General features: G+C 38.0%; 1 non-coding gene across 1 annotated transcript; it reads right to left on the bottom strand.

Annotated features, from left to right (window-relative positions):
• Positions 1-10,783: 10,783 nt before the first annotated feature.
• On the bottom strand, positions 10,784-10,890 carry LOC112714613 (small nucleolar RNA R71). The gene has a single exon (XR_003159309.1). It is a non-coding gene; the product is annotated as a small nucleolar RNA R71 (small nucleolar RNA).
• Between the last annotated feature and the right edge of the window lie 1,009 nt (positions 10,891-11,899).

The following is an 11,899-nucleotide window of genomic DNA, read 5'->3' as shown; positions in this document are numbered from 1 at the left end:
CGCTAAAGAAGCGCTTCATGGGAGGCAACCCATGTTTTATATGCTTTTAGAAAAGTAAATAAGTCAATGATTATGAAGTCCAACCCAAACTTGACAAACACTTGGTGAAATCCTTATTGTGTAGTATATAGTGAGGAACAAGTTTGGTGTTCAAAGCAAACCAAGGTGCATGCTAGTCTTGGGAGCTTTGAACAAAACTTTTCATCACAGTGCTCCAAACTAAGTTTGGTGTCACCCCAAGGTGCCACCAATGTGCATATAAGGACACACAGTTAGTTAGTTAGTTGGAGTTCATAAATAAACAATTTAATCTTTTCTTATTTTTTTTATTCTAGCCGTAAAGTTCAAATTGTCATTTTGATATCTTTTCTTACTTTTCTTATTTTATCTTTATAGGAAAAAGAAAAGGAGCATTGATGAGGATTGATTAGACAATTAAATGGAGGGGGATTCGGCCACTTCATGAAGAGAAATACACACTTGTCTCAAGAAGGAACGCATGGGGAAACGTTGCCATGCAACATTGAAGAAAGGAGACCCTTGAAGACTGAACCATTCACTCTCATTAAGTGATGATCCTTGTCCTTCCTTCATGCACAACCCCAACCGTCCATCAAGCAACCATTCTTGCAATCCACACCTTCCGTTCTCTCATGATCTCCCTATATAAGGGAACCTTAGTGCATGATCACTCCTCACATTCAAACCCCCACTCTCACACTTCACACTTTCAGCTTGCTAAAACCCTTCATCATACTTTGTCCTAGCCAACCCACTTTTCATCTATCCATATCCTCCAACCCCCTCCAAAAACAGCAACCCAAGTTCATGGAATCATCAAGCTCAAAGAGGCAAAAGAGGAAGGAACCCATGGAGAGTTCTCCTTTCGATGAGAAGAGATTCAAAACTGCCTTTCATGAGCGTGAATTTGAGCGGATAAGGGCCAGAAAGATATTGCCAGAGTTAATATTCCAAATCAATGCAAATGAATCACCACAAATTTGGGAGAAAATCAAACAGAGGGGGTGGCAATTGCTCACAAGTCCAGAGGGGAAGATCAATGGAAACCTCATCAAAGAATTCTATGCAAATGTAGTTAGAGAAGACAAGACCAAGGCCCCAACCTTCAAAAGCTACGTGAGAGGCAAGGAGGTGGACTTCAGCCCAAGTGCCATAACAAGAGCTCTTCACCTGAAATCACCTCATTTTGATGAGGCCAGTTATCAGGCAAGGATAAGTAGAAGCCCTGATAATGATGAGCTCTCAGAGATAGTGTTAGACATCTATGTTATAACAGCTGATTGGGAGAGGTACGCAGATGGGAGGCCCAAGTTCATCAAAAGGGGAGACCTTAGTCCTGAAGCCAATGGGTGGTTTAAACTTGTAAGGAGATCCATCCTACCAGCTGCAAATAATTCATAAGTTAACATCAATCGAGCTACTATAGTGCATTGCTTGGTACAGGGTGGGGAAATCAATGTGCATGAGCTCATCGCCGAGAGGATTCAAGATTCAGCTGAGAAGGTTGATTCAGGTGCCAGGCTTTAGTACCCCAGCACCATTCTCTGCCTGTGCAACAAGGCAAGGGTGGTATTTGAGGACAGCAATCCAGACTGGGTTAACCCAGGGAGGCCAGTTACACTCAAGCGATTGGTCTATACCACACCTGCTCAACAACAAAGAAGGCCACATATAGGAAAGCAAAAAGCTAAGGAAGGAACTCATTAGGAGGAATATCATCAGGAAGAATACCAACAAGAAGAGCATCATGACCCAGCCAACCTAAATATGACTCACCTTCTAAGAGCTATTGAGGATTTGGGAATGAGACAAATGGAGGGACAAGGGCAAATACTTCATATTCAGTCCAAGTGGATGAGACAACAAGAAGAGTGGCAGAAACAACACATGGAGCAGCAATAGGAGCAATACTCCCAACTCACTTAAGCCATCCACCAAGTTACTGAGAGGTAAGAGCGTCAAGATAAACGCCTTCAAGAACTCAACCAGCGGCAACTAGCTCAAATGAAATCATTCAATGAGTTCAATGTGCTGAATGAAGGAAGGCAGTTACATAGGGAAACGTAAACACTCAGGCCAGGTTGAACTACATATCCAGCAATATGCATCATCTACATTATTCCATTCCCACATATGATGAGGTCCAAAAAGAGTTTGTTGAACAAGAAGAAAGGAAGGTGAAACAGTAGAAGGACACACTAAAGAAGAAGATGGAAGATGCTGGCTTCTGGAAGAAACTGCTTGGGAAAGGCAAAGGAAGTGGGAGCACAAGCACTCAAGAAAAACACCAAGAGGACAAGCAAGAAGGAGAGCATGGGCAACCACATGAGTAAAAGGTGGCGGAGCTCCTTCTTTGGTCTCTCTTTTTCCATTCTGAAATAAGGAAGATCTTGTATGAAATAGAACATGCTTCCATGTTAGTTTGAACCTTTTCAATTATGCATTTTAAGTTTTATTGCATAAGTCTATGATTTCTGGTTTAAGTGTTACTGCATCATACCATTACTTATTGTATGCTTGTCTTTTAAATCAAATGAAAAAGAGAATGATTGTGTTTTAAATAGACCAGAGTGGAGTTCATGATATGGAGTAAGTTTCTGAATTTGTGGTGTAGTCATAAGTTAGCTAAGTTGGTTCAACCATAAGGTGGGGATGACAACTATCTGGCCTGAATACTATACTTTGAATATACCCATGAGACTAAGTAAATAACAAGATCCTAATAAGAGAAAGGGAAAGAACACTTAAAGTGAAAAACAGAAGAAAAAGAGTAAGCAATATGGCTAGGCACCAATGGTTTTAATCTTAAGGCATGTGTCTGTGGTGTTCCTGTGTGAGGGATTTACTTGGATGAATAAGTTCTTAGGGGTGCCTTATCACTTGGTAACTTGGGTTAACTAACTCGGGATTATCAGCTGAAAGTCCACTATCAAGAGTAACCCTCACTACAGAGCATTTAGTAACCCAAAGAGGTGCTGGACACCAAGGTCTCAAGAAGGAAAATAAATGAACCAGATGCCCTGTGGTGTATATGTATGGGGGAGAGACTTGAGGGAGTAAGTCCTTAGGGGTGTCTCAACACCTAGCACCTTGAACCAACTAGTTCGGGAGTGTTGGCTGAAAGCTTATCTTAAAGAGTTGCCCCCTTACAGAGCACATAGCTTGAAGAACACAAATAAGCCCTGGAATGCCAATAAAAGGATCAATAAAAGTTTCATGGGATGTAAGCAGAGTCAGTGTTTTAGGGCATGATAAAAGTCTGAAAGCCAGGAATGGAATGAACCTAAGTTGCTATGCATGAAACCACCATAAAATCAGTGACATGACTTCCACAAGAATGACTCATTTCTCTTGGCATTCCATTCATCATTCTCTTGTTCCAGTACTTGCTTAGGGACAAGCAAGCTTTAAGTTTGGTGTTGTGATGCCAGGGCATCTTGGCCAGTTTCACTGACCTTTTCTTTACTGTTTTTAAGGTAGTTTCATGCATTTCTTTAGGAAATAAGCTAGTTTTGGGTAGATATTCACTTACACCTTGATTCAAGCATACATTGTGAATTTTACATGATTTCATGAGGATTTTGCATGAGTTTAGTAACAAATTGTATGTTGCATTACCCATGACTTGGACTAGAACTTTGATGCACTCTATTGCTTGATTTCAGGACCAAAGGAAGCAAGGAAGAACCACATAGCAGTCACGTTAATCTAATTAACGTTACCACTAACGTGGAATAGGAGGTAACTTGCAAAGTTAATGAGAAAAGTGATTGCCAATAACGCTCTCGAAGCCATCATTGCCCATGTTAAGAGTCACGTTAACTAAGTTAACGTGAACTCTAACGTGAAGAAGGGACTTTGAGCTAACGTTAGTGACACTTAACATTATCACTAACGTTGGCCAATGATCATAAGTGGCTACGTTAGAGTCCACGTTAACTTAGTTAACGTGGCCTCTAACGTTAAAAGGGGGAAGGAAGCCAACGTTAGTGACACTCAACATTGTCACTAACGTTGGCCTAAGGTGCAATGTACCACGTTAACTCCCACGTTAACTTGGTTAACGTGGGAGCTAACGTAAGAGGCAAGGGTGGTCGACAACGTTAGTGACACCCAACATTGTCACTAACGTTGGAAGCAACCACAAAACCCCAAGGAGCCACGTTAACTTCCACGTTAACTGAGTTAACGTGGAAAGCTAACGATGATGAGTGAAAGATGAGCCAACGTTAGTGACACTCAACATTGTCACTAACGTTGGGGATGGCTAAGAATGGCCACGTTAGAAGCCATGTTAACCTAGTTAACGTGGACTCTAACGTGAGACATAGGGGCACATTGGAACGTTAGTGACAATGTTGAATGTCACTAATGTTCTCGAAGGTTTGCAAGGCCACGTTAGAAGCCACATTAACCTAGTTAGCGTGGACTCTTACGTGAGACATAGGGGCACATTGGAACGTTAGTGACAATGTTGAGTGTCACTAACGTTCTCGAAGGATGGCAAGGCCACGTTAGAAGCCACGTTAACCTAGTTAACATGGTATCTAACGTGAGGCAAAGGGGTACATTGGAACGTTAGTGACGATGTTGAGTGTCACTAACGTTCTCGAACTCATTCTTTCACTAAAACGTTAGCACCCCTAACGTCCTGAACTAAAGTCTCTGCCTACTTCACACTTTCTCTCTGCAAGTAAAAGCCAAGCCCAAATGAAGAAGAGAACTGCTTCAAACACAAGATCTAAAGGCCCAAGAATTGAAGAAACAACTAGAAGCTGAGAAGAGTAGTACATATAGGAGTAGCTTTGAATTATTGGGGAGGGGAGAAAAAGTTGGGGAAAATAGCACTACTCTTTGTATTTTACTCTGCTCTTCTAGTTCCATGATGTATTCTCCATCTTTGTTTTTCATTTTCTAGAACTATGAACAACTAAACCCCTTTCATTGGGTTAGGGATCTCTGTTGTAAGTTGATGGATCAATACTAATTTTCATTCTTCTTTTTCTATCTTTTCTCTTGATTTTACTTGAAAGCTTTCGATCTTCATCCCATTGGGTAGTTATCTTGGAAAAGGAGCTTTTCAAACTTGGATCTCTTCTGAACCTTGAAAGAGGAATGAAGAGATCAAGCTAGAAATGCTTTCTCATGCTGGACCAAATTAGGTTTGGATGGATATGTGACTATAATCCTCTCAATACTTGATTTGGGAAATGCATGTGGTATTATCAGTGACCACACTTCATCTCTTCTCATGAGAAATTGACCAAGGAATTGGCTATTGATCAAGATTTGAGAGATTGAATTGCAAGAAATTGTAATTCAATCAATTAAGATTGCCAAGGAGATCAATGAGTGCATTGATTGAGGAAGAGATGAAAATGAACTTGATCCGGAGAATTGCAACATCTCCTGCGCCCAATGAACTCCCCATTTCTGATCTTACCCATTCTCTTTAATTTTTGCATTTACTTTCATGAGCAAACACCCCATTCCCATTTACAATTCTGCAATTTACTTTCAGTCATTTACTTTCAGCACTTTAATTATAGCATTTACTTTTTCTGTTATTTACATTCCCGCCATTTTAATTTCTGCAAATCTCAACCCAAATTCTGAATTTGCTCAACTAGAACTTTCTTCTAATTAAAGTTGCTTGATCAATCAATCCCTGTGGGATTCGACCTCACTCTATTGTGAGTTTTTACTTGACGACAAATTCGGTACACTTGCCGAAGAAAATTTGTTGAGAGCTAGTTTCCACTTGCATCAATATATATATATATATATATATATATATATATATATATATATATATAGAGAGAGAGAGAGAGAGAGAGAAAATAATATAGAAAAGGAAAGAAAAAAAAGCAAAAAAGGGGACAAAATGCCCCCAAGTAAAGGTCAATAAAAATCAATGCATATGTGCGGTTGACAAATGACCAAAAGCATAGGTTTGGATTTCACAATAAAAATAGGATCGACGTTGCAAGTACAGTCCAAATCCAACAATTGATGATCAATCAAATGTAAATTCAAAACCAATTCAAAACCGGGAGTGTTTAACTCCCGGGTCGTCTCCCAAGGACACTTGAGATCAATGACTGTACAATTTTGGTTGTACTGATCAAGGGGTTCTCAATAAATAATTGAACATATAAAGCAGTAAAAGAACATGAAAAATTGTAATGATGGAATTAATGAATAAACTAAAGAACCGACTAGTGCACGAAATTGCAATCACACTTTTGCAATCCGCACAAATAACCAGCAAGTGCACTGGGTCGTCCAAGTAATACCTTACATGAGTAGTGGTCGAATCCCATGGAGATTGTTGGCTTGAAGCAAGCTATGGTTATCTTATTAATCTTAGTCAGGATGCCAATAAGGTTATTTAAATTTAATTGTAAAAAGTGAAACTGTTTGGAATAAGTAATTGTTACTCAATAATGGAGAATATGTTGGAGTTTTGCAGATGCTTTGTCTTCTGAATTTCTGTAACATAATGCATCCTCACTTTCATAAATGCAAGGCTCCTTCCATGGCAAGTTGTATGTAGGGTGTCACCGTTGTCAATGGCTACTTCCCATCCTCTTAGTGAAAATAGTCCAAATGCTCTGTTACAGCACGGCTAATCATCTGTTGGTTCTCGATCATGTTGGAATAGGATCCGTTGATCCTTTTGCGTATGTTACTACGCCCAACAATCACGAGTTTGAAGCTCATGACAGTCATTTAATCCTTGAATCCTACTAGGAATACCACAGACAAGGTTTAGACTTTCCGGATCCTCATGAATGCCGCCATCAATTCTATCTTATACCACGAAGATTCTGATTAAGGAATCTAAGAGATACTCATTCAATCTAATGTAGAACGGAGGTGGTTGTCAGGCACACTGATGAGCGGATAATTTATACGCTTTTTGGCATTGTTTATAGGTAGTTTTTAGTATGTTCTAGTTACTTTTAGGGATGTTTTCATTAGTTTTTATGTTAAATTCACATTTATGGACTTTACTATGAGTTTGTGTGTTTTTCTGTGATTTCAGGTATTTTTTGGCTGAAATTGAGGGACCTGAGCAAAACTCTGAAAGAAGGCTGACAAAGGACTGCTGATGCTGTCAGAATCTAACCTCCTTGCACTCGAAATAGATTTTCTGGAGCTACAAAACATCAAATGGCGCGATCCTAACGGCGTTGGAAAGTAGACATCCAGAGCTTTCCAGCAATATATAATAGTCCGTACTTTATTTGAGATTTGACGACGTAAACTGGTGCTCAATGCCAGCTCCATGCTGCATTATGGAGTCAAACGCTAGAAACACGTCACGAACCAGAGTTGAACGCCCAAAACACGTTACAACTTGGCATTCAACTCCAAGAGAAGCCTCTACTCGTGGATAGATCAAGCTCAGCCCAAACATACATCAAGTGGGCCCCGGAAGTGGATTTATGCATCAATTACTTACTCTTGTAAACCCTAGTAGCTAGTCTAGTATAAATAGGACTTTTTACTATCATATTAGACATCCGGGATCTTGGATTGTATTTTTGATCCTGTGATCACGTTTAGGGGGCTAGCCTTTCGGCCATGCCTGGATCTTCATCACTTATGTATTTTCAACGGTGGAGTTTCTACACACCATAGATTAAGGGTGTGGAGCTCTGCTGTACCTCAAGTTTTAATGCAATTACTACTATTTCCTATCCAATTCGATTTATTCCTGTTCTAAGATTTTCGTTGCACTTCAACTTGATGAATGTGATGATCCATGACACTCATCATCATTCTCACCTATGAACACGCGTGACTGACAACCACTTCCGTTCTACCTTAGACCGGGCGCATATCTCTTGGATTCCTTGATTAGAATCTTCGTGGTATAAGCTAGAATTGATGGCGGCATTCATGGGAATCCGGAAAGTCTAGCCTTGTCTGTGGTATTCCAAGTAGAATTCCGAGATTGAATGACTGTGACGAGCTTCAAACTCCTGAAGGCTGGGCGTTAGTGACAGACGTAAAAGAATCACTGGGTTATATTCCAACCTGATTGAGAACCGACAGATGATTAGCCGTGCTGTGACAGAGCATTTGGACCATTTTCACTGAGAGGATGGGATGTAGCCATTGACAACGGTGATGCCCTACATACAGCGTGCCATAGAAAGGAGTGATGAAAATATAGAAGGAAGAAGTAGGAAAGCAGAGATTCAGAAGGAACACAGCACCTCCATACACCTATATGAAATTCCCACCATGGAATTACATGAGTAACTTTATCTTTATTTTCTGTTTATTTTATTATCTTTATTTAAACCAATAATCTCTTAATACAGTTAAATCCGCCTGACTGGGATTTACAAGATGACCATAACTTGCTTCATACCAACAATCTCTGTGCGATCGACCCTTACTCACGTAAGGTATTACTTAGACGACCCAGTACACTTGCTGGTTAGTTGTGCAGAGTTGTGACAAAGTGTGATTTATGTTTGAGAGCACCAAGTCTTTGGAGCCATTGTTGATGATCAAAATTTCGTCCACCAATTTTTTGGCGCCGTTGCCGGGGATTGTTTGAATTACAATTACGTGCAACCTCAGCACCAAGTTTTTCTGATCCGGTAACAACACCAAGTTTTTGGCGCCGTTGCCAGGGATTGTTCGAGTATGGACAACTGACGGTTCATCTTGTTGCTCAGATTAGGTAATCTTCTTTTTATTTTCTTTTCAAAAAAAAAGTTTTCAAAAATCTTTCAAAATTTTTTTTCTTTATTTTCGTTTTTCAAAAATATAATTGTCGAAAAAAAATAATAAAAATACAAAAAAATCATAAAATCATAAAAACCAAAAATATTTTGTGTTTCTAGTTTAAGTCTTGAGTCAATTTTTACGTTTGGTGTCAATTGCATGCTTTAAAAATTTTTCTTGCATTTTTCAAAAATTCATGCATTCATGATGATCTTCATAATCTTCAAGTTGTTCTTGACAAGTCTTCTTGTTTGATCTTGATGTTTTCTTGTTTTGTGTTGTATGTTGTTTTTCATATGCATTTTTGCATTCATAGTGTCCATGCATTAAAGAATTATAAGTTTGGTGTCTTGCATGTTTTCTTTGCATAAAAAATTTTTCAAAAATATGTTCTTGATGTTCATCATGATCTTCAAAGTGTTCTTGGTATTCATCTTGACATTCATAGTGTTCTTGCATGCATTCCTTGTTTTGATCCAAAAAGAAAAGAGAAAAACACAATTATGACGTTTTAATTTTAATTTTAATTTTTTTTTCTCTCATCATTAAAAATTCAAAAAATCAAAAAATATCTTTTCCTTATTTCTCTTCTAATTTTCGAAAAGTTGAGTTGACTTAGTCAAAAATTTTTAAAATTAGTTGTTTCTCATAAGTCAAGTCAAATTTTCAATTTTAAAAATCCTATCTTTTCAAAAAATTTTTTCAAAAATCAAATCTTTTTTATTTTTATCTTATTAATTTCGAAAATTTTAAAAATTTTTTCAAAATCTTTTTCTTAATTTTATTTCAAATTTTCAAAATTACACTAACAATTAACGTGATTGATTAAAAAATTTGAAGTTTGTTACTTTCTTGTTAAGAAAGGTTCAATCTTTAAATTCTAGAATCATATCTTTTAATTTATTGTTAGTTAAGTAATTAATTTTAATTTAAAAAATTATATATTTTTCAACCATATCTTTTTAATCATATCTTTTTATCATATCTTTTTTCAAAATTTTATCTTTTTCAAAAATTTGATTTTAAAATATCTTATCTAACTTCTTATCTTCTTATCTTTTCAAATTTGATTTTAATATCTCTTCCAACTAATTATTTGACTTTTTGTTTGTTTCTTATCTTTTTCAAAACCACCTAACTACTTTTCCCTCTTTAATTTTTGAAAATATCTCATCTCTTTTTCAAAAATTCTTTTTAATTGTTTTAAATTTTAACTTTAATTATATCTTCTCTTTAATTTTCGAAAATTATTAAATACTTTTTCAAAATTATTTTCGAATTACCCCTCTCTTCTCTTCCTCTATTTATTTATTTATTTACTAACACTTCTCTTCACCTCTCTTCATCTCCAATCACTGCCTCTATCCTCACCCTTGTGATTGGATTATCCACTCTTATTCCTTCTACTAATAATAAGGATCCTCTTTGTCCAGATATAGAGGATTCCTCTTCCTTTTTATTTTCTCTTCTCTTTCATATGAGCAGGAATAAGGAAAAAGACATCTTTGTTGAAGCTGATCCAGAACCTGAAAGGACTCTGAAAAGGAAACTAAGAGAAGCTAAATTACAACAATACAGAGGCAACCTTTCTGAAATTTTTGAACAAGAGAAGGAGATGGCAGCCGAACCCAACAACAATAATGAAAGGAGGATGCTTGGTGATTTCACTAAACCAACGTCCAAGTTTGATGGAAGAAGCATCTCAATTCCTGCCATTGGAGCAAACAATTTTGAGCTGAAACCTCAATTAGTTGCTTTGATGCAACAGAACTGCAAGTTTCATGGACTTCCATCTGAAGATCCTTATCAGTTTTTAACTGAGTTCTTGCAGATTTGTGAGACTGTCAAGACAAATGGAGTAGATCCTGAAGTCTACAGGCTCATGCTTTTCCCTTTTGCTATAAGAGAAAAAGCTAGATCATGGTTGGACTCTCAACCTAAAGAAAGCCTGGACTCCTGGGATAAGCTGGTCACGGCCTTCTTGGCTAAGTTCTTTCCTCCTCAAAAGCTGATCAAGATTAGAGTGGATGTTCAGACCTTCAAGCAAAAAGATGGTGAATCCCTCTATGAAGCTTGGGAAATATACAAGTAGATTACCAAAAAGTGTCCTTCTGACATGTTTTCAGAGTGGACCATATTAGATATATTCTATTATGGTCTATCTGAGTTTTACATGATGTCATTAGACCACTCTGCAGGTGGATCCATTCACCTAAAGAAAATGCCTACAGAAGCTCAGGAACTTATTAACATGGTTGCAAATAACCAATTCATGTACACTTCTGAGAGGAATTCCGTGAATAATGGGACGCCTCAGAAGAAGGGAGTTCTTGAAATTGATGGTCTGAATGCCATATTGGCTCAGAACAAAGTGTTGACTCAGCAAGTCAACATGATTTCTCAAAGTCTGAATGGATGGCAAAATGCATCCAACAGCACTAAAGAGGCATCTTCTGAAGAAGAAGCTTATGATCCTGAAAACCCTACAATGGCAGAGGTAAATTATATGGGTGAACCTTATGGAAACACCTATAATTCATCATGGAGAAATCATCCAAATTTCTCATGGAAGGATCAACAAAAGCCTCAACAAGGCTTTAATAATGGTGGAAGAAATAGGCTTAGCAATGTCAAGCCTTTTCCATCATCTTCTCAGCAACAGACAGAGAATTCTGAGCAGAGCCCCTCTAATTTAGCAAATTTAGTCTCTGATCTGTCTAAGGCCACCTTAAGTTTCATGAGTGAAACAAGGTCCTCCATTAGAAATTTGGCGGCACAAGTGGGCCAGCTGAGTAAGAAAGTCACTGAAATTCCTCCCAGTATTCTCCCAAGCAATACAGAAGAAAATCCAAAAGGAGAGTGCAAGGCCATTGATGTAATCAATATGGCCGAATGCACAAGGGAGGAGAAGGATGAAAATCCTAGTGAGGAAGACCTCCTGGGACGTCTCTCAAACAAGAAGGAGTTTCCTATTGAGGACCTAAAGGAATCTGAGGCTCATATAGAGACCATAGAGATTCCATTAAATCTCCTTTTGCCATTCATGAGCTCTGAAGATTATTCTTCCTCTGAAGAGGATGAAGATGTAACTGGAAAGCAAGTTGCTCAATATCTAGGAGCCATCATGAAG

Source organism: Arachis hypogaea, chromosome 1 (assembly GCF_003086295.3).
Source record: "Arachis hypogaea cultivar Tifrunner chromosome 1, arahy.Tifrunner.gnm2.J5K5, whole genome shotgun sequence".
NCBI lineage: Eukaryota > Viridiplantae > Streptophyta > Magnoliopsida > Fabales > Fabaceae > Arachis > Arachis hypogaea.
The sequence above is the reverse complement of the archived record's forward strand: the minus strand, read 5'-3'. Positions and strand labels throughout refer to the sequence as shown.